The 22,382-nt window shown below is 44.2% G+C and overlaps 1 protein-coding gene and 1 long non-coding RNA gene across 6 annotated transcripts in view; one reads left to right on the top strand and one right to left on the bottom strand.

Moving 5' to 3' along the window:
- RORA (RAR related orphan receptor A) overlaps positions 1-22,382 on the top strand; it is a 388,788-nt gene that overhangs the window by 328,486 nt on the left and 37,920 nt on the right. The window lies entirely within an intron of this gene.
- Positions 351-21,595, bottom strand: LOC127462147 (uncharacterized). The gene is made up of 3 exons (XR_007900314.1): positions 21,252-21,595; positions 20,925-21,148; positions 351-2,036 (listed from the first exon to the last, which is right to left on the bottom strand). It is a non-coding gene; the product is annotated as an uncharacterized LOC127462147 (long non-coding RNA).

Below are 22,382 nucleotides of genomic sequence, written 5' to 3'. Positions count from 1 at the left end.
GCTCATCTTTGTCTGTGTTTGATTTGTCAGAGTAGCTATTGTGGGAAAACACACATTTTCTAGTAAATTTATAGTGATTACTTGAAGCTCGATTTGGGAATTAATAAACCCGTCTTGTGCACTGCAGAAAACTGCACGTTGTAGATTGCCACTGTTTTTTCCCCTCCTTGGACTACCTCCTCCTAGTTCACTGTAGGATTGTTGGCATGATGGATGTTACATCACTCACCGGTTTTGGAGAATATAAATGTGAGTGAAACTACTGTCCGGTCCCAGGCCTGGTTTGGTCCCTCGGGCTGGAGCACTCCAGAGTTCTGGAGGTGTGTTTGCCTCTCTTGCTACAGGCTCACCCTGTGCCAGGCAGAGAGGGGCAGGTTGTTTGTGCTGGTCTGCAGTAGCTGAGCTTCAGGGGACACTCCCTGCAATTGTCACACTGACAGAGGTGTATTGTGTTAAGCTTTGGGGAGAGTTTTTCTTGTACCGTGGGTGCGCTGAATAAAAAGAAGTATTTGCTTAAAATGTGGCTACATAGAGCTGTTTGTAACTGCTGGAGTGATTCTTGTATCAACAGATAGTAAAAAAGCCAGACATGTTAATTAAAGAGCCAGAGATGTTTCATTTGAGAAGCCTCATCTCCATAGGCGCCTCCCAAATGGCTGAGGGAAGCAGGCCCTGAGCGTTCCTCCCTCCCTGCCCAGATGCTCCTCGGCGATAGCAGTGCTTGGCAGCACCTGTGGCAGCAGCAGGGCCAGGCCGTGCCTCTGGGCTGGCACTCGGGCCTGGGGGGCTGGAGTGGGGCCAGCACAGGGAGCTAAATCAAGGAATTGATTTTCCTATTGTTCTTTTCAAGGAGGAGCAAAATTCTCCTCCTGCCTCCTGCGGGGGATGCTCTGACAGACACTGTGTGCAGCCTCTCAGTAACACCAGCAGTGGTTCACCCCTGGGTTTTTCTTGGTGGGTTATTTTACTGCATGTGGTAGAATCTGGGTGAGAGCTGAGAACTAACTTTAACCTTGACCTGAAAAGTCCCTGAAAATGTGACGTTTCCAGTATTGCTAGCTCAATTTATCCAGATTTCTTAAAAATCTGCTGGTGTTTCTGGGGCTAACTTTGCATTTCTCAGCCAGAAAGGTTGAGTGTAGCTATGCCTGGCATAGCTAGAGCTGAGTGCTCCCTCCTTCACATACACCTTGCTAGCTCTCAACACACACTTCCCTTGCTGAGCTGCTGGATGTTCTTGAAAAGGAGGAATCGGTGTCTGTAACAGATCTGTTTCATTTTAAATTATTTTTTTTTCTCACTTAGTAAAACCATCTAGAAAGTATTGTATGGTTTTCTCCCTTTAAAATGTTAAGCTGAAATTAAAGTGTTCAGAGTAGTGCATTTCTCTGGCCAGTACCCCGATCATACACCTTTAAACTAGTTGGCTTGGAGAGGGGCATCAGGAGCAGTACTGATGTTGTTGTGGAAACCTAGAGCTTAGCATGTGGAAATGTTCCCTCTTTGCTGTCACTGTTCCAAAATATTCTAATTTTCCTCTGATGTTTTCCCTCTCAGCTACAGTGTTTATACTTACAGAAGGGAAAAATAGCCAAACATAAAGGTCACTCTAAAGCAGAGGCCTTGTGAATGGCAAAATCTCATTCCAGAGAATTTCAGCTCCTAGGATTGATTTAAAAGCCCTCACAGAAGTGCTTCAGAATGGAAATGCTTTTTTATGTCTCCCACTGAAAGCTGTAGCTTTCTGGTGGTAAATTTGCACTTTCTAACATGTTGTTTGTGCTAGTGTTGATTACTGTTTTGTCACAGAAGTAACTAACTTTGTAATTTAATCTGCCTTGGTACTATCAGCCTGGAATTTTATCTCTACACACTGCAGTATGGAAACCTGTACTGCAGAGGCTGCCTTTGGCTCTGGAAGTCCCTGAACTGTAGTGTTGGAGGCTGGCAGAGAAACCAGAGAGGTCCCACTGCACACATGCATTACACTGTTCCCAATGCAACTCCTCCTGGTCACTGCTGGAGTCCCGAAGTACCTGAAAGGGAGTGAGGAAATACAGACTTGACTAGGTAATTATACTTTATGTTAAATGTATTCAGATATATTAGCCAATGCTTGTATTAATTTGTAATACTTGAAAAACCTGATCAGATCTTGGTTTTTAATCAAGTTATCATTCCAGAAGAGTAGCACACTTCTTGTGGAAATTCTGAAAACAAGTTACTAAGAAATCTGACTCATAAAGCAAATGCCTCATGAAATTTGAATGTTTAGAAGGGAAAATGACTGGCAGCTCCTCTTGTAAGTGTGCTAGTTGCAATAAAGTATAAAAGTTCAACATCAAAGAGATCACCGCTTAGTCTGTGGCATATTTGTACATCAAAGAACAAATACAGGACAAAAGGAACTGTATAGAGATACAGTTCATCCTTGCAGACAGGTCCCCGTGGAATGCTATAAAGAGCTGCTTTCCTAATGTGGAAATGATCTCTGGCACATCTTCATTTCTGATTTGGGGAATAGGTATGACCAGGAGTTAAAAGCAGTGTCTCAGAGTCCAGCCTTGCGCTGCCCAGGGTCGAGTGTAGGTGCTGTCAGCAGTGCTGCTGTGCTGGGCCCCAGGGGTGCAGGCATGGGGGGCACTGTGGGGACAGCAGTGCTGCTGTGCTGGGCCCCAGGGGTGCACACAGGGGCACGGGGGGCACTGTGGGGACAGCAGTGCTGCTGTGCTGGGCCCCAGGGGTGCACACAGGGGCATGGGGGGCACTGTGGGGACAACAGTGCCATCACTGGGGGGAGGGTGGGCAGGGAGCATAAAGGACATCAATGAAAGCCAGAGATCTGCTTCCTGACTTATGTTGTTATGCCTTTGGTCAAGGTCTGTATCAAGTTGCCCAGTGAGGTTGTGGAGTCTCCATTCCTGGAGATGCTCAAACCTCAACTGGACACAAGCCTGGGCTTTATTTGACCCTGCCTTGAGCATGGGCTGCATCCAGCAATGTCCGGAGGTGCCTTCCAACATCAACTCCTCTATGATCCTAGGAGAATAACTCTTTTATAGTAAGGCAGCTGTCTATTTCATATTTTTAATTATGACCTCTCTTAATAAAATTTAGCCAAAAATCTGACCGGGTCTACCAGAGAGCCGGTCTAAAACCACCTCCACCTGTTTTTTTTTGCTGCTTTTCTGAGCTTTTGTAATGTGGAAGTTGAATGTATTTTTGCTGATTTGTGCTTTTAGTAGTTTGTTGTGATTTTGTTGTTTGGTGAGTTTTTGTTATTTTTTCTTATTCTTGAATTCCCCTTTAAATCAGAGTGGAAGTTTGTGGATATCTGCCTTAGAACTAACGACAAGTAATCTTGGGTATGTAGACCACATGTCTTCTTTCAGAACAAGACAGGACATGTGAAGTTGATCACTGAAAATTTTTGACCTGCCTTGACCAATTGGTGGTAGCACTGTGTCGGAGGCAGTGGAGGCTTTGCTGTTAATTTGAATGTGTCTGGTTTAATATTGAAATGTAAAGTAGGTCACATCTATTCTTCAGTTCCAGTCTTTCTTCTTCATTTGTATTTCTGTGAGTGCTGACTGCTTATGTGGTATACAAAAATGTTAATCGTAAGATCCAGACAAAAGCTGAATTCTCCAAAGTTCAAGTGTGCTTGGATCAACGGTTTTAATAGCAGTTCCATCTTTTTTGGAGATAGTATTGTCAGCAGACTCATTTCTTTTACTGCAGAACTAAAAATAGTTACAATCTCGTGGAATCATTAAGAAATACAAAGGGTTTCTGTTAAAAACCCTGGGGAAACCTGATTAGGCAGACTACTGTATAATTAATTGATATGCTACTACACTTGGAGAAGTAGTGCATCAGTAAACAGAAGTCAGAATGTAAAAGGCTAAGAAGAACTGCTGGGAATTGTGTTAAGACATCAAGGCTTGAAAATAACAATTTGGGCACCTCAGGAGAGACAAGCATTTGCATTTGGTGGAAGGACAGAAATCTCTCCAGGAGGCCAGGACAGAGGATCTGTGAAGGCTCGGGCTCGTGCTCAGTGCTTCTTTTACCAATAAACCAGCCACAAACACCTTTGGTATGACTGGTCCCAGTATTTCCTACTGCCTTCAAGTTGACGTTCTGATAGTTCCCTAGACTATATTCTTATATTTTTAAAACAGTGTCTGATAGAGCATTGCTAGAATGTTCCTTTTGTTAATGCTGTGCATTAAATACATTCATTTTGATAATAAATTGTTACCTGAGATATGACATGGATCACTGATTTGTGCCATTGTTTGTCTTGTTTGCTTTGAGACTGGAAGTAATTGTCAGCAAGCAGCCTGTAATTATCTCTTTGGAAAAGTCAGGATCTTCCATAACATTACTGTAAAGAGGTGGAGCAGTTGTGTATGGAGAGATCAGGGTGGACGTGACAACACGTGAACAAATTACTGTTCCAGAAGTATGTTCAAAACTTGTATCAAACCCTTTGTTCTGCCCCGTTGCAATAGCAAAAGATTTCCATCGTGGGATGGGACTTGAACCCTGACAAGTCCCCGTGGCCAGGGAGGAAGAAAAAGCAATGGCAACGAGCTTTTGGCCCTTCAGAAACATGAAGTTCTTGGCGATTTGAGGAAGACATTACAGGGAAAACAGATTGATGTTTTCTCGTTTGGACAAATATAACGTGGCTATTTTTAAGGAGGCCCATTTCTATATCTGTTGCCTTGCCCTGCTGATGGGGAGAAATGAGCTGTACTTGAAGAGCTTTACTGACTAAGTGGCTTTACCTGGATCTTGCAACACCCCGGGGTCCTTCTAATAGCACTGCTCAGTGCTGCACACGGGGGTGCTGGGAGAGCTGGGGTGCCCAGCGTGCTGAGAGCAGCCCTTGCTCAGGAAATTATAACAATGGGTTGTGAATAGTGAGCCCTGCTCTGCCGTAAATGTGCAGGTACCTCACCGGGAGCAGTGAACTGCAGACATGTCAGTGCTGTGCTGGGAAAGGTGGAGCTTTCCTCGCTCCAGTGTGTCAAGTCCTGACCTGCTCCTTGGCATGGACTGTGTTTGGAACAGACAAGAGTTTTACATTATAGAAAACCCAATCAAATGAATTCAATTTATATGCTAAATCGAAGGAACTTCTGCAAGACTTTACTTTTGAATTAACAAAAAAACTCCAAACCCAACAACAAACTATTAGAGACTTTCCCACCTTCGGAGTGCCCAAACTGTCGGGTTAACAGCTTGTTATTCCAAGGAGTGTGTGTATGTGCTTGCTCAGGGAGAGCTGCCAGCAGCTCGTAAAACCAAAATCCCAAAATGAAATCCTTCAATACTTCTTTTTCCCCTCATTGAATTGAATTGAAAAATTTCTTAGGGAGGTGCCAGCAAAAATAATGTGGGGTTGTGTGGCTTAACTTCTTCCCTTGGGCTGCTGCCGCAGCCCCAGCGGTCTGGTGGCTGTGCTGAGCTGGAGTTTTGTGTTAGCAGAGTTTTGTGTTAGCAGTGCTGGGATCTCTTTGCATGTGAATGGATCTCCTGAATGGGCAACATGCACACATGTCCAGCTTGTCTCCTCGGAGCCTAAAGTTAAAGTTCCAGGAGCATGTCCAAAGCTGGCATGGAGCTGTGTCTGTCACACGAGAAGCTCTGCAATGCACTGGCCAAGGCATTACTTCTGAATTTGAGGCAGTTTTTGTCAGCCAAGCATTTTTTCATTGATGGAAGTTTTACAGTTTCTGAGGACTCTTATCTGCTTCTGGTGTAAAAGCACCTTAATAATTGAAATTACATAGCCCGACTTCAAATATAATCACCAGATGCAATGTGGGAGAAGAATTAATTTAATTATCATTAATTCCAGTTTTCAGAAAATGCTTTCAAACTTAAGCTGGATACCAAAATTGTTATCACTTTGGAAAATGTTCCAAGTCTCCAAACATCTCTGTCAAGTGTCTGTTTTATAAAGGACTACTTTGATCCAGCTATCTAACAGATTTATCCAAAGACACAAAACCCAGATTGCCGCCTTCTAATCCAGTGCTTTGCAAACAAGATTTTAATTTTTATTCCCTTTACTTGTTTTTCAAATATTCGGGCATATATACAGTGGGATGATTTCTTCCCATAAGTAATTAAGCCCACTGTAAGCAGTGTCAGTGGAAAGTCTTCTTGAGATTCATGTAGTTTTAAGTACCTACTCATTTCTTCCTTTTGAGAACAGTATCATGTCCCAAGCAGTTTGAACGCTCATAAATCGCGTTGGTAGAAGGGGAGAAATTATTCCAAACCTACTGTATTTTAGGCGTTTGCATTTGTTCTCAGAATTATTTTACTGTCCCAAAGACTGTCCCAAGGCAGGAGTTGAATTCCTGGGTTGGTGTAGCAGCTCCTGTTTGTGTTTGTGTTCACATCTGTGGAGTTGCCTGTGAGCATCAAACGTGAGGGGTTCCTGTCACCAGTGTAGGGAGGCTGAGCTGCTTCTCTGCACTGCCTTGCTGATAACACTGGGGAAGAACTCTTCCCTCCTTTCATGTGGGCCAGCAATGAAATTAGGTCTCTCAGTGAAGCTGTGCTTATTACTGCTACTCAAAATTATATTCTTTTCATGATGAGAACAGGTAATTGAACAACCTAATCAAAGGGGATTTATCGCTGGAAGAATTAAAAGCATTTCCATCAAAAAGAGAAAGTTGAATGTAAATACTACGGTGTTTTTCAGAGAAAAGGGCATCTGAGACACAAGAAGAAACCAAGGACTGTATTCTGAAAGGGACAATACCCACAGCACTGGGGGAAAGAAAATGAAAATTGTTTACCTGCCTGTTAATGCCATCAACAGGAGTTCCAAGTACATTGTTCTTTTGAATTAAAGAATCCACCTACGTATTTTAAAACATTGTTTATTAAGAGTAACTGATTTTAATGCCAGAGAGGGTAAATTAAGTTAGTTACACAATTCATCGGGCTCTGCTAAATGCTGTGGATGTCATTAGTTACTAAGTAACCAGCAGGTAGTCTGGCAGTGTTTTATATCTCAGGACATTGCCTAAATGGCCCTGGTTGAGAGGAATCCTGTCCAGTGCAGAAGGTGAGGATGCAGTGGGATGCTCTGGACAGTGGGATGCTCTGTGTGTTGGTGCCCTCAGGCAGCAGGGCCAGGCTGTGTGACAGGGTCACAGGGAGCAGGGTGGGCTGGAATCCACCACGGAGCAGTGGGCACAGCACCCAGTGCTCTTCAGCCTCCTCAGCAGTCACAGTTGTTTTTCACATCCTGTCCCAATGATCTGATGTTCACCTGGCAAAGGACTTCATCTGTCAAAAGTTCTTCCTTCTCTTTTTCCTCATTTCTCTCATTTAGTTTTGGGTTTTTTTAATGAAAACATCTTTTTTCTGTAGTGAATCTGTCAGAAGAAGTAAATTGACATGTCATGGAATGGCTTTGTGGTTTGCAGGGTGTTTTTTTCCTGGTTTTAAGCAGATGCAAAAGGTGTATTTTGATGCTGTTACACTGTGATGGATGAAAAAACTGCACTGACTTTTATCCAGGAGAGGGAGGCGAGTTGTTTTCTTTCAAGGGCTGTAGATCAATTGATGTCTTACAGAAGTAATACCATGAAAGTGGGGAAGAACTCCTCTTTGATACTCGTCTTTCTGTTTCAGTTGGTACAGTAATGGGCTTTTGAATTAAAGGTTTGTTAAAGCTTGTATCTATTTCAGAGTATTGACAGCCGAAGCAGACTCACTGAGCCAAAATTTATATGTTTATCCAAGCCTGTTAAAATCAGAATTTATGTTGACTGTCCCAATGTCTAAGCTCTAATACCACTTTTATATAGAAGGCTGCTATTGGAATTTTCAGTGAAGTAAATTTCTTTACAATGTGCCTTTGAGTTATGGTTTATAACTGGATTCATATAAATAAATGCTTTCAGCCGAATGCTGTTGAACTAATTCCATTTTGAAGTCATTAATTATATTTAGCTCACTGAAAAAAGGAGGGAGAAAGCATCAACTAACCCTATATAAAAGTGACAACAGAATTGTTTTGTGAAGAGGCTTTGGGCCTCTTAAGCTACGAATAGTGATTGGTTTGTTGGGTTGGTGGTTGTTGTTTTAATCAAAGAAGTGTGAAGAGAAACTAGATAATGCACTGCTATACTGCAAAGACAATTCATTTTGAACAGACATTAATACACTTAATGCTTTTTGCTTTTATCATGTTAAGGTCTTTGCAATAATATCAGGCTATGCAGTGAGCCTGCTAGTTTGTACAGAGAAAGAAACAACCTTGGTTTTTAATCATAAATTCATTAACTCTTGTCAGATTGGTAAATTTTCAAGGTAAATTTCTTCTGATGTGTGTTCAATTGAAAAATTGCTTTGCTACGTTCAAACAACTTAATGTAAGAAAGAAAACTTAAAACTTCTTATAGTGTGTATATATTGTGTGAAACTTATGATAAAGTGCTAACTGGTCATCAAAACTAAAATCTAGATATAACCAAAACACAGTGGATTTTAATACAGTTTGTGTGAGCCTGCTTCTTACACTCTATTAATGGGATTTTGTCTTTTCAGGAGTTTGAGAGAGGGCATAACAAACCTAAGCATTGCTGATTGCAGCTCCCCACAGACAGCTCGGGAAATCAGTAGTGTGTATATTTTTAGACTGGAGCATGGTACTTCTGCCACTTCCATCTTTATCCTTCCATTTTGGCTCTTCCATTTAGGTGGATGTAAGAATTTTCCTGCTTGGGATCACATAGGCTGCATGCAGAACTGTCATCCTGCTGAAGTGCTGTGTAATTGCCTGATCCTCTTCCCTTTGCTGTCTAGTTTCTCATTTCTTTCATTTCATTACTTTCATTTCTTCTCCTTCATGTTAACGTTCTTCATCTCTAATTCACTTTCTTGTGTTCTTCTTTCACCCTCCTTTGAAAGCAAGCTGCCAGTGCCTTATTTAATCTCTTTATCAGTGTCGTGAGGGGTAACAACACAACTGTGCATTTTAGGCCCTTTGTAACCAACTGTTTGAGATCATTGTGAAGGAATGAAAGACAGGGCCCTCCAGGACACCTCCGTGCTGTGCCTTTCCAGCACTGCATGCTCAGTTCTTCAAGAGATCTTGGTTCCTTTAGTGGCCTTCTGGAGTAGTTCCAAGCATACTAGAGGGTTGTGACAACTGGAAGAAACCATCTCTTGAGATGGACTTTAGTTGTTTTTCAATCCACCAAAATTCACATCTGGTCTGTTAAAGCTGTGCCCCCTGCCCCCCACCCCAAAACATTTTGGGTTTCATCAGCACCCCTGGCAGTCTGTACCAGGGCACCGGCAGGCGAACATTGGCACGCTCAGGAAACCAAAACTGCTGCTCTCAGATTTGCTCTGTTGGAGGAAGGAGATGTGACATTACCATGCCAAGCTGCTGCAGCATCTGCAGTGTTCAGTTGTGTATCCTGAGCTCTCTGAACTCGTGCAAACTGTTCTGGTTACCAGCGTGATTAACGAGAAATCAACCACAGGCTACAGTTAAGGAACCTGTCAGTGAAACCTCTGCCTTGCCTGTAGATTGCCTAGTAGAGCTGAGTTGATGAAAATGAACCTGCATGAAGCAAGAAAGCTGTCTGGAATTACTCTTAAACAAGTTATTTTACAAAGCACAGCAGTCACCGTCTAAATCACGTATGAGGTGTGCAAAGCCAGAATTACAGTGAAGTGAGCTGGCCAACAAGTTTTGGAGCTAAATAGTAGGGAGCAAGGAAAATGCAAAAGAAGATACAGTTTTGTACTTCCATTAAAGATCCATCTTTTTATCTGCATTTATTACATATTATGTTTTGTGTGTATGAGGTCCTCGTCCAAAAGCGTGGTTCCTCAGCTCTGCTGTAGTGACAGTGGTGTACAAGTTATCCATCTATCCTTCTTCCTGATGGCATCTTCAAGAGGAAAACCCAGTGCTGGTCTGTTTGTTAACACAGGTAGCCAGTAGATGTTATTTCTGGTGTATCAGGTTGCTCAGAACAGTGGTCTCCAAACTCGTGCACCCCCATAATTAAAAAAGAAATAAACTTGAGTGTGCACCCCAATGTATGTATTTTTTTTATAAATTGTATACATGTGCTACTGTAGTAATGTTAGGGACGTTATAAAACATGCATAAAAATAGAAATGAAAAAAGAGTGAGATAGAGATGATGATTTTTGAGGTATGTGTGCTAGAAGCATGGTTAACCTTGATTATTTGTAAGAAGCTGTACCTTTATATTCACTGCTTAACTCTTTCTGTAAGAGTGAGTGGAAGCTGAGGTAGGGAAGTTCCTAAGGATGGCTGTAAGTGGGCTGTAAAATCACTACACCTAATAAAATCTGGTAGATCAGTTGATTTTTCATTAATTCGTTGCATTTACTTGACAAACTACTTGATAACATGTTTTTTCCACTCATCCATAAGAGAAGCATAATTCATGCTGGAAGATGCTTTCATTTTTAAATTACACACTTTATAGTGTGTTTCTTCTGCTCACTCCTTTGCCTTTGTTCAGCTCTGGCTTTTGGAAAGGGATATAGCTGATTCTCAGCTATCATTTAAAAACATTCCTGGTGGTTTTAATCATGGATACAGCTTGTAAATATATTGTGGTTGTATGCATCTAACACATGGCTTATCTAGTCTCTGAAGTAAAGGACTCTCCAGACTCAGTGCAGAAACTACCTGTGGGTGATCCGGGGAAGGCATATCCTCCCAGCTGCATCACTGCTTTGTGCTTCCCTGGCCTTCTGACGGCTTCATCCCTGCTGTCCCTCCCAGAGCTGCCCTGTGCAATGTGTCTCATGTCCCTCATGATTCAGTGCCCCATTGGAAACCAAACTGTGACTCTGGTTTCTCTGTCAGTGCTTGTGAAAGCTCAGAGATGGAAACACCTTTGTCACCCGCTTGGATGTGAAACCTGAGTGGGCTGCTGACAGAAACCTGTCACAACTTTTTGTGCTTCATCACTGCTTCCCCAGAGCTTCACTGCTGATCAGCTAAACGTTTCAGTTCTAACAACTCTTTGGCCTCTTTCCCCTTCCCTCTCTTTCTCAGTTTCCAGAAGACCTCCAAGAAGAGCTTTGCTATGAAGTATTAAGCTGCTTGCTGCCTGATGCAGAATTAACTGGTTTTGTATTGGTATTTTGCAGTTGAATGTGGTGATGGAATGTTTTTATCTGTTGTATTTGACACCTGAAAGTGCCCAAGATAAACTGAAACCCAGATAGAACAACTCAAAAATATTTGTTAAATATCTTAGGACTTTGTGTCTGTGTGTATGCTCACTTCTTTCTTGTTTTGTGCCTTTTTTTTTTATTGAATACTCAAGGGTTGGCAGTGCTGTGAAGTAGAACAGTGAAACATAAATATTAATTGTGGTAGAAATATTGTCTAGAATCTCATCCTTGTTTTACTTGAAAATAATACTCAATTGTCTTGGCCGTGCTGGAACAAAGACAAGACCTAAGGGATGTGCATTTGTTTGGCTGCAACTTTATTAACACATTTGGGAACGTTGCCCGGCAATAAATCATATAGTGTGAGTCATTGCTTATTCCTTGATCATTCCTACCTCTGGGAGAGCTGCTGCCAGCCTTCCCCCTGCCAGCCTGGCACCCCCCAACTGTAGGGCCACCTCGGCTTTCTTGGGCCCCAGGGGGAGGCTGGGCAAAGGGGAGGGTCATTCCCCCACTGCACCAGATGGTGGGAGCTGCAACTGCTTCTTCACAGCTTTCTCAGAGAGCCACTGCTGGCCTGGCTTGTTTGGTGTTGGGGTTTTTTTTTCCCCTCTCTGGCAGTGTGAAAAACCGTGGGAATGTATTTAAGTCGGGTACCACCTAGGAGTGGCAAGCCCTGTACCTTCCCACTGCTCTCCTGGGTAACACCTCATTTCAGAGGATCGCTGGCATAGATAAGGGGCTAGTAATCCTCTGTTTGCATAGGCTCAGTTAAACTGCTCTCTTCAGTTTGGGGAAGACTGGAAATTTTAAGGGCAAAATTGAAAATCACGGCGCAGTTGATATGAGTGTTATCCAACTCCTCTCACTCAGGCACCACACACGTGAGAGCTCTGTCTGCCCTGTTAGTCTGGATTACGACTGGAGTTTCTGCCTCCAGCAGGTACTTACCTCCTTCCTGCTGCCTCCACTTGCAATGTAAAAGTATATTGGTCAAAAATTCCCTAATTGTTAAGCTCAGTGAGACAAGCCTAGAACAGCTGAATGGTTTAAAAAGTTGACATTGCTGCCTCACTGGGAGGATTCAAAGCTGCATCATCACTAAAATGCTACTTTAGTTGCCCTACTAGTGTATATTCTAAAAGTTTAATAGTTTAATTTAGCAGTGGCATGTCTAGTTTGTTAGAGCAAGGACACTTCTCCCTTCCCTCACATAAAAGCGTGATTCCCAATACTTGAAAGGTGCAGTGTTGTAATGGTTGTATTTGCTCTGGAAAGCCTTCCTTTCTTTTGTGTGAAGAGGGTGAGTCCTCTGGGTGGCACTAAGAGGTGAGCAGGCTGGACCCACTGAACCTCGTGCTGGCCCAGTTCCAGCTGTAGGACTGGGTGAATGCAGCCCTGGCGGAGGTTCAGCTCCGGATTGTCCGCTCTGGGACAGAGGGGAGCAGGAGCAGATGGGCCCTCCTCCCTCCCAGAACACTGCACAACGTGGAGTTCAGGGCGTGCTTCAGCAAAGGCACAGTGTTGATTAGTTGGCTGGTCATGAAATCACAGGCCATTTATTTTTCCAAATAAACTTAATGACAATATTTGTGCGTGCTGATTTTGAGTGTCGTTCATGTTGCAACAGCTTTTCATGGATTAGTTACACCACCTGTATGCAAACAAAAGACAAACAAAGATGAAGTTCACCTGAGTTTTGACTGAGAAACAAAAAAATTACAGTTTGTTGGCTGTGTTAGCTCAGATCTTTGCCTTACAGTGAGATGGTCGTGTTGTTACATTGGAAACAAAGCAAGTGAATTCGCTGGTGCGCAGCAACAGTGACAAATCCATTTTCCAGTCCTGGATTATGGTCTTAAAATCAAAGGCAGTAATTATTATTTAGTTCCTGTAATCAGTAAGCTCTTAAGTTTCAAAGAAAACTCCAAGTATTTGGTATGTAGGCTCGGCAATAACTTGTGACAGAAGTTCAGCTGTTGTTTGAAAGCACATTTCAGCTCCTATTTTCAGGAGCCGTTTTTCAGTGGCTCTTGAAATATCTAATTGCAGACTTAGTAAAAACTTCCTCTTGTTTGTCTTTCAATATTGACTATTTCAATTTATGTGTATTTTAAAATGAGATGAGCTTAAAAGGTTTTCAACTTTTAGGTTAAGTAAATCATGTGATGGTGAAGACTGCAGAACTGTCAGGTTATATCCTGTACTACTTGAAGGAAGGCAAAGAAACAGCTAAAATTTGTGGTTTAGTCTCTTCCCAGTTTACCCTCTTTAGTCAGTGTAGGCAGAACAAGTAATGTTTGGTCCTCTTGCTATTCTATTTCTGGTCATCCTAGGATAAAATTTGTGTTTTATTTAATTTGTTTTATACCCGAGTTTTGTACTTAGATATCATACTGGTTTATGAATCCTAGAAAATGAAGTTATCTGTGGACTTTATTCTAAGCACAAGTAAGATACCAGGCACTGTATAAACACTGGAAAAATACATTATCTACCCTGTTGAGCTTACATCTGAAAATGTAGGATAATCAACATGCCTTTTGTAGAACTCTCTTTGCATTCTCCAGCAACTTGTAAATGTATATTTGTGAAAAACAGGGTCTCCACCATTAAAGTCTTTGTTCTAGATCTACTAAGTGTTTCAGGATTTCTCCAGGGAAATCTTGTCAAGATAGCACATATAAATTGTGCTGAAAACTGATGGTGCCATTTCATTCCAAGTAAAAATAAATGTAGGAGATGCCCTACATTGTATGAAATCCTTATGCTATGTTGCTAAGAAGTAAACATTCCTAAAAAATAACCTTGTGGAATTCAGTAAACTTGGCTTTCTGGAATTGTATGGAGATTCTATCATCACTTCTGGAATGCACTCTTTCCCTGGGCCAGAGCTGCCAGACAGAGCTCTGACAATCTCTTTATCTGCAGGTTGTCTATAATGTTAATTAGTGAACTCTTTGAAAAACCGGCTTCCATGAGTTAATTTATGCATAAAACATCACTGAGGGATGTTTTACCTGTTTGCCAAGGAGGGGACTGAAGTATAGCTTGAGGGACGTGGCTTGGGCCACACAAGAAGCCTGTGTTGTTGTAGCCAGGAATCAACAGATTCACGTTTCAGTGCCTAACCACACAAACTCAGAAAATAAGGAGTTGAACAAAAGCAGATGCAACACTGAAGATTTGAGTCTTGGGTACGATTTGCAGGGTGCTGAACTCTCTGCCCACGAAGTTAGAAGGATGTGCTTTGGAAGGTCCATAATTCTGTGCATTCGTAGAACCACAGAACGGTTTGGGTTGGAAGGGATGTTAAAATCATGTTTTTCTGACCCCCTGCCATGGGCAGGGACACCTTCCACTAGCCCAGGTTGCTCCAAGCCCCATCCAACTTGACCTTGGACACTTCCAGGGATGGGGCAGCCACAGCTTCTCTGGCCAACCTGTGTCAGAGCCTCCCCACCCTCACAGGGAAGGATTTCTTCCTGCTGTATGGTCTAAACCTGCCCTCTTTCAGTTTGAAGGCATTCCCCCTTATCCTTGTCCCAGGTCCCTCTTCAGCTCTCTTGGAGCCCCTTTAAGCCCTGGAAGGGGCTCTAAGGTCTCCTTGGAGCCTTCTCTTCTCCAGGGGAACCCCTGCAGCTCTCCCAGCCTGGCTCCAGAGCAGAGGGGCTCCAGCCCTTGGAGCATCTCCGGGGCCTCCTCTGGACTCGCTCCAGCAGCTCCACGTCCTTCTTATACAGGAGGCCCCAGAGCTGGGCTGCACAGCTCAGCTTGGTGTTGTTGGCAAACTTGCTGAGGGTGCACTCAGTCCCACTCTGTACTGAGCCAACAAAAATTCCCAGCGGTTTGAGTGCAAACTGCCAGGCTGGCTGCAGACATGTCAGTGCTCTTCAGTGCTGAGCCAGATAGTTCAGGATTTTCACTTGATATTGACACTTTTTTTTTTAACCCACTGATACATCTTCATAATAATTATTATTTAGGGCTGATGCCCTGGCCAAGAGGACCGAGGAAACAGAATGTCAGTGTTAACTCTTTCTGGGGATTTTTAGATTGTCAGCCCAATGTCTCAAAATCATAAGGCAGGAGCAAAAATCCTGAGGTTGGTATTTCAACTTGAAAGCTTTCTTTGGGGATTCTTGCTTTCCTTAGGTTTGTGTTTGTTTTTTGAATATGTGCTCTCTAATCTAGTGAGGACATAATGAGCTCTTGAGACATAATAAGCTCAGTAAGACTTGAAACACTATTTACCGCTTGAAGTATTTACGTGGCTTCTGTTCCTATTCATGTATCCAAGCACAATATGGTATTTAATAGATCCTCACAGATAGGAAGCCTCTAATCCTGGTGTTCTGCAGGTAAGAACTGAATTACGGAAAGGCATGTGCCCAGCTCCATGAGGTTATTTAATCCTTTAGCTCCTGGTGTTTGCAGTGAGCCCGACACATCTCACAGAAGCTGGACATGCTGTAACTGTGCTAGTTCTGTGACTTGCCCTGGCTCACACGCCGTGCTTGTCACAGCACAGGGACTTCGAGTCCCAGCTTTCCAATCCCGTGGTACCAATCCTGAGTTAGCCTGAGAGGAAGAAATGTTTCCCATATGCTTCTGAAGGAAGGCAGGAAAGTTCAGGCTAGAAGGAAAGGACAGGTTGTAACTGTGAGGAAAACAAGCTGTTGGAACAACTTCTTTTAGAACTGGGATGTGTTTTCTATCACTTGATGGCTGTATGTGCATAATAATGGCACTTCAAAAGAAGTGCCTTCTGTATCACTGGTGTGTATAGGCATCATGCAAAACCCACTGGTGATCTCCCATCGTCTCTGTCACACAGGAGGTGAGATTGGATTATAACCTCTCCTACCAGCCTTACACTTCTTTTTATGTAAATTTTCCTTGAACTGATTCCATCATGCCGATGCTGGGAGCAGCATGTTCACAGAATTTCTTTCAGTCCTGGTCCTATGATATTTTTATCATGCAGTTTTATGGTCAGAAATTTTGGAATTGGGAATATGAGGAAGGAGAGTGGGATACGGAAGGAGAGTGGGATACAGTCTGTCCCTAAATGTTGTACAACTACATTAACACATTGGTCAACTATCCTTCCACAGTGCAATTACTTACGCACATACAGAAGACGCCTCCCTGTAAATTCCTTGTGACATAAGGTTTCTGGCTAAAATTAGGTCATGGCTATTTAATTGTTTAGGTGTCCACCCACGAGGGAGCTACAGAGAGCTCTTTCAATTCCTTGCAATCAAGTAAGTAGCAGTTACTCTGCTTTATCCTCTAAGGAAATAGTCCACCAAAAATAATATGTTGATTCTTTAGTCCCTCCCTGTCACTAATCACTCAGCTCTGGTAGCTGCACACTGACTTGGCCCTCAGCACCAGTGTCCAAGTGCCTCAGTCATTAATTTTCAACTTACGACACTTTGGTGATGTAAGGAAGCGTTGTCCTCATTTCACAGCTGAGGAATTGACACATCAAATAAGTGACTTGCTTCAAGTTTCACAGCAATACTGGCTGTAGAAACCAATGACTTATTCACAGACTATTCTGTTTCTTGGAAAACTAACCCTGTGTTCCTTGTCCTTCTGCCTGCTACCCCAGATCTCCTCATACCAATCCAGCAGCCCGAGAGTTGAGCTCTGTGTATTTTAGTCTCCCCTAAGCTGGCATTGCCAAACAAATGCACCCCTCCCTTGTGTGAGCACCAGCAGCATCTCCGCAGTCACATGGGGAGTTAAGTCAGGAAACCAATTCAGGTTAAAGTTAATCCCCCCAAGAACAGTTTCAACCCCAGTTACTCCTCATTGGGCCCTTGCAGTGAGAGCTGTGCAGGCACTGGGGGAGGAGGGGAGGCCACCTCTGTTCAGTGACTGGGGGTTTGTGCTGACTGAAATGCTTGTGGAGTTAGTTCATCAGGACCTTAACCAAAATAAGTTCTAGTTTCTTCTTTCTTTGGAGTTTTCCCCGTGTCTGCAGAGCCCACCCAAAGTACAGGGTTGTGGTGGCTGAGGAGCTCAGGGGAGGCTTTGGATCAGTTCTTACTGAGGGGATGTTTTAGATCTTCCCTGCATGGCACATTCTTCTTGTGTGGTTGATACCATTAAAAATGCTTGACTCTATATCATCTTTTTCTGTTTGAAATGAAAGTATTTCTGAGCAGTTACAAATGCAGCCAGAGAGGAGCATGGTTGCCAGGATAGGTATGTTTGTAAAGGGAATAAAGTGCTGTGAGGAGCTCAGTGCCACATCTCACCTTGCTGGCCTATGTGAGCACACATTACTCTGCCTTTCTGCCTTGAGTGGTTCCCTGGAAAAGACCAGTTGGAATTGTGTGCATGTTTTTTTAGTCTTTAGGTGGAGTATCATCTCCAGGAGGTTTCTGCCATGACTTTCCATGTGCAAGTCAGACACATGGGGAGAACCCTGCTGTGCTGACCCCTCTCTCTAAGGAGGTGTTCAGAGGGCTCCCAAACTGCTGTTCTGGGGTGAACTGTCAGCTTTCAGAGCAGAGTATGTGCCCAGTCCTTCACTTCACTTGAAGGGCTGCAGCATAGGAGAACCTGTAAGTGTGGAATGATGCCCTCATCCCAACTACCTCAGAAGTCCACAAAAATTTATGCAGGACCTTGGCACGCTAATAACTTGGTTGTTGATGACTAAGGCAGGAAGAAGGGTGCCAATGACATTTAAAAGGAGACTGAAAGAAGATCTCATACCTAAAAAATGCTACAGAAGAGAGCAAAACATCTTTTAATGACTGCTGTTAACATTTTTAACATGAGGATGATAGCTTGAACTGCCCTGTGACCCCTGAAAATCTTTTTTGGTGTCATTGTTGCTGAACCCAGCTTTTCTGCTTGTTTGTCTTGTGGCTGGAGTGTGAGGCCTGCCTGTGAGAGTGAGAGAGTGTTACAGATGGTCCTCAGTGTCATAAACTTGTGTGGCCAAAAAACTCTGGCCTGTGTCAGCCGCAGCCACGGTCCCTGTTCCAACCCAGCCACCTCAGAAGCCTCAAAAGAAGCGTGTGGGATTGTTGTATTCATTTTTTTTTTTGTTCAGGCCTTGCTCAAAGGCTCAAGATTATGACATAAATCAGCTTGGTTTTCCTCCTCAACTGAATACAGATCATAACATTAGAGCACAGCCACTTTGTGTAGTAGGAACCTAACAAAAACCAGATTTTAACAGAGTCACTAGTTCCTTTGAAGGAGGCAGTGTTAGCAATTATGATCTAGACTAGACGTTGGTAAGAACCTACCAAATAATTATAGGCTTCCCAAAGTAGTATAGTATGAGTAATTGCAGGTTTAAAAATGTTATTATGAGGAGTAGTTTATACCGAAACTCCATCCTGCTCTTTGAAACCAGAATCCATAACTCTCATCATGCCACAGCAAATGCTTGTCCTTTTCCACAGAAGAATGTAGACTTGCTTTATTGTACAGCAAATGTTCTGTGGTGCATTATTTAAATTAGCATATAATAGAAACCTAATTGCCCACTAGGGCCCAAAGCTTTAGCTGGTGAAGATCAATGTGCTTCCACTGAAGTCAGTGTAGCAGTGTTGATTTTCACCCCTTGAGGATCTGGCTCAGCAGCTTGTTCCTATTCCAGGCATTGTTAAAGAAGATAGTGTGTTTAGAATATTAAACCATGGCATTGTCAGAGATAGTCAACTCAATTTCTGTGCAAGTGAAGAGAAATAAAGCGGTAAAACCATTATTTTTATCTGAGGATTTCAATTTACATTGTCGATTATTCATATTGACTGATCTGCTCCAACAGGGAAATCATGAGCGTGGGGTCATCTTGTTGTGGTTTTAATTTCCTACGTCTGTAGTTATCTAATCCTCTCAGTGTGAGCAAGCACGATTAGTATTTATTTCTGTTCTGTGTGCCAGTGCCCTGGGCCAGGTTCTGTGCTAAATCCAAAGTGACTCTCCTACTTAATTGGCATTAACTTGTGCTGCAATAATATAAGTAAAAACTTGTACTTTCGGTGTAAAGCACCCGCAAGTCCCCGAACAGATTTATTCTGTGTAGATGTTCTGCCCCGTGTTAAGGCTTGTGATAAATCTGTTGGTGTTTCTCGCTCAGTTTGGAACTTCTTCTAGCAGTGTTTTCCAAATAATACTTGGGGAAACACGAGTTTGGAAAGAATTTGGCTGCTTGTTAACCACTGAGACCCTACCAGGAGCGTTGGTACAGCGGTACCGCTGGCTAATAAATTACTACAGTAGGAACAACAGCTGCCTCTCTCTCAGGAGAGTCAAGTACCAAACCGAACAATAATTCTTCACTTTGTCAGATGGTTTTTACAATTGTTTGGAAAGCTTGCTTAAAGAAGCTTATTTTACTTAATGAATGCTCCATTCAGGAATAGGGAAACTTCAGGGCTGAGCTGAGCCAACAGTCCTTTGTGGAGTTTGTTTCCTCTCCTTTCACTTCCATTATTCTCAGAAGACCTCTGGCTGTTCCCCATGTATCTCTGCTTCCATTTGTCCCCTGGGAGCTTTGGATAATCAAGTTATGCTGCAAGTGTTCTCCAGAGTGTAGGAATAGGGGAGTTCTGGTTAAATGTTTTGGGGCTTTATCAAGGATGGTATAGAAACTGTGGGTGAACCTTTTAAAATAGTACAGTGTTAAAACTTTGGAGTTTCCTGGTGTTTGTTCCTGTCTGTTTTCTGGTGTGTACAGAACACAGCATTGGAAGAGATCAGCAAAAATGATGGGTAAGGACTGTCTTTAAAGGGTTGAGAGATTATGTTCATCACTCAGTAAATTATTGTAGGCTTCATTCAGCTCTGGTTACAAGGTGATTTTCTTGTCCTGACAAAGTGATGAAGCTCATCTTGTGAACCAGTTTGGATTGGTTTTAGATTAAATGATTGCAGTAATACATGTACTGTTTCTATTATTTTCTTCTAATTTTTATCAAGCCTCCTTTACTTGAGGAAACACAAATCAAGTACATTCACTACTAGCCAGCTTTTTGGTTGATTTGGCCTTTAGAACCGAATATCAACCATGTGAAGCAAGTTGGGGTTTCCCTTTTAATCTGTTAGATACCTTTAGCAATAGTTGAATGAATAATCTTACTGTGTAATCTCCTGGTCATACTTGTATTCTACCCAGTGCTTGTATTCTGCCCGGTTCTGTGGGTCACAGGGCTGTGTTCTCCTTATGGAACTGTCAGACTTGTTTGAAAAAGGTGTCAGTGTTTTCTGTTAGAGGGAGTTTTTAATGGCCATTTTGCAATTTTCTTATTTTTTTATAAACAGAAGTAATAAAGTACTGAGGCATTCATATAGGTGTGGATGGTAAGTCAGCACATCATCGAGTTCTTTTGTTTTCAGTACTGGGTTTTTTGGGTTCTACGTGGGGTTTTTTCACTTCAAAAGCATGGGGACACATTCAGCACCTGTGGCCAGAGCCTTGCATAACACGGGTCGGCTCCTGTTGAGGTGAGGAATCCATCTTAGAGCAGATGCCCGAGCCCAGCGTTGCATTATCTCCATTGCAAAGATAACAAACATTAAAATTCTAGAGTCTGGTGGCCAAATGGCACACCACCAAACACGATATATTTTCTTTTCCCCGAGTGGTGAATCCTGTTAGATAATTCATGATGCAAACTGCTGTTATTTCTAGAGTATGTGAGCCTCTGATGGCATAGCAGATTTTCTTACCTCTGTAGGCTGGATGAACGAACTTGGAGAGCAGCAAAACCTGCTAGTAGCTTCTCTGCAGTAGATGAGCTGATACCTCTTTGCCTGTATCGTTTTCCTCCCCAGCGTGGTTGAAGTGGTACAGTGCTTATGTGCTGTGCTTTTTGCCTTTTTGTGAGAAGAAGCAGGATTGCAAAGATAATGGGGGAAGGCACTGGAGCATTCATGGCAATAATTTCTAAGAGCTGGAGATAAATAAGCAGGCAGGGTTGAAGACTTATCTGGGTGGGGGTATTAGCATTTTGAATTCTTTCTGCACAGATGCAGTTATCACTTAATTGACTTTACCTTGGGGAACACTAGGGAAGCACTTCGCAGCCTAAAGAAAAAGCTTCTGCACACGGTAATGGTTCGTTTGTGCTGCACAAGGAACTCGGGCTGGTTTAGTCCCGCTGTCAACAACAGGGAAGGAAAAGCTTCTCTCGGCTCTGCCGCCCACCAGCCGGGTTGTGAGGGCCGGCACCTTCCCTTCTCTTGCTCGTGATCTCCCCGTGAGCTGGGTCCGGCCGAGGGAGCGGACCTGTGCTCTGCAGAGCCCACAGCCCGGCCCGGCCCTGTCCGGACGGCAGCGGCTGCAGCAGCTCCCCCTCAGCCGAGCCGGGCACACGGCACTGCGGCGGCTGGGCCCGGCTCTGTCCGGGCTCTGTCCCCGGCTCTGTCCGGGGTCTGCCCGGGGTCTGGGCCCGGCTCTGTCCGGGGTCTGCCCGGGGTCTGGGCCCGGCTCTGTCCGGGGTCTGGGCCCGGCTCTGTCCGGGCTCTGTCCGGGCTCTGTCCGGGCTCTGCCCGGGGTCTGGGCCCGGCTCTGTCCGGGCTCTGTCCGGGCTCTGGGCCCGGCTCTGTCCGGGCTCTGTCCCCCTGCCCGCCGCCCTGTCTGAGAGCGGGGCCTGCTCGGCTGCCCTGCCGGGGAGTTCTGAGGCCAGCGGAGAACGAGGCGTTCGGGGCTGCAGCGATTTGTGCGACCAGCGGGGCTGTAATGGATGGATGGATGGATGGATGGATGGATGGATGGATGGCTCCCCGGGAGGCAGCGATGACAGCGGGCCCGTCCCGCTGCTCCCCCCGCTGCTCCCCCGGCCCCTCAGCGCAGGCACGGCCGCCCTGCCCCTGCCCTGCCCTGCCTGCCCCTGTCCCTGTCCCTGCCCCTGCCCCTGCCCCTGTCCCTGCCCTGCCCTGCCTGCCCCTGTCCCTGTCCCTGCCCCTGCCCCTGCCCCTGTCCCTGCCCTGCCCTGCCTGCCCCTGTCCCTGTCCCTGCCCCTGTCCCTGCCCCTGCCCCTGCCCTGCCTGCCCCTGTCCCTGCCCTGCCCTGCCCTGCCCTGCCCCTGCCCCTGCCCTGCCTGCCCCTGTCCCTGCCCCTGCCCTGCCCTGCCCTGCCCCTGGCCCTGCCTGCCCCTGCCTTCCTCTGGGCCCGGAGAGAACGGC

The sequence above is a fragment of the Manacus candei genome, unplaced genomic scaffold (assembly GCF_025592945.1).
Source record: "Manacus candei isolate 608988 ecotype Guabito, Panama unplaced genomic scaffold, ASM2559294v1 h1tg000119l, whole genome shotgun sequence".
NCBI classification, from domain to species: domain Eukaryota; kingdom Metazoa; phylum Chordata; class Aves; order Passeriformes; family Pipridae; genus Manacus; species Manacus candei.
The sequence above is the reverse complement of the archived record's forward strand: the minus strand, read 5'-3'. Positions and strand labels throughout refer to the sequence as shown.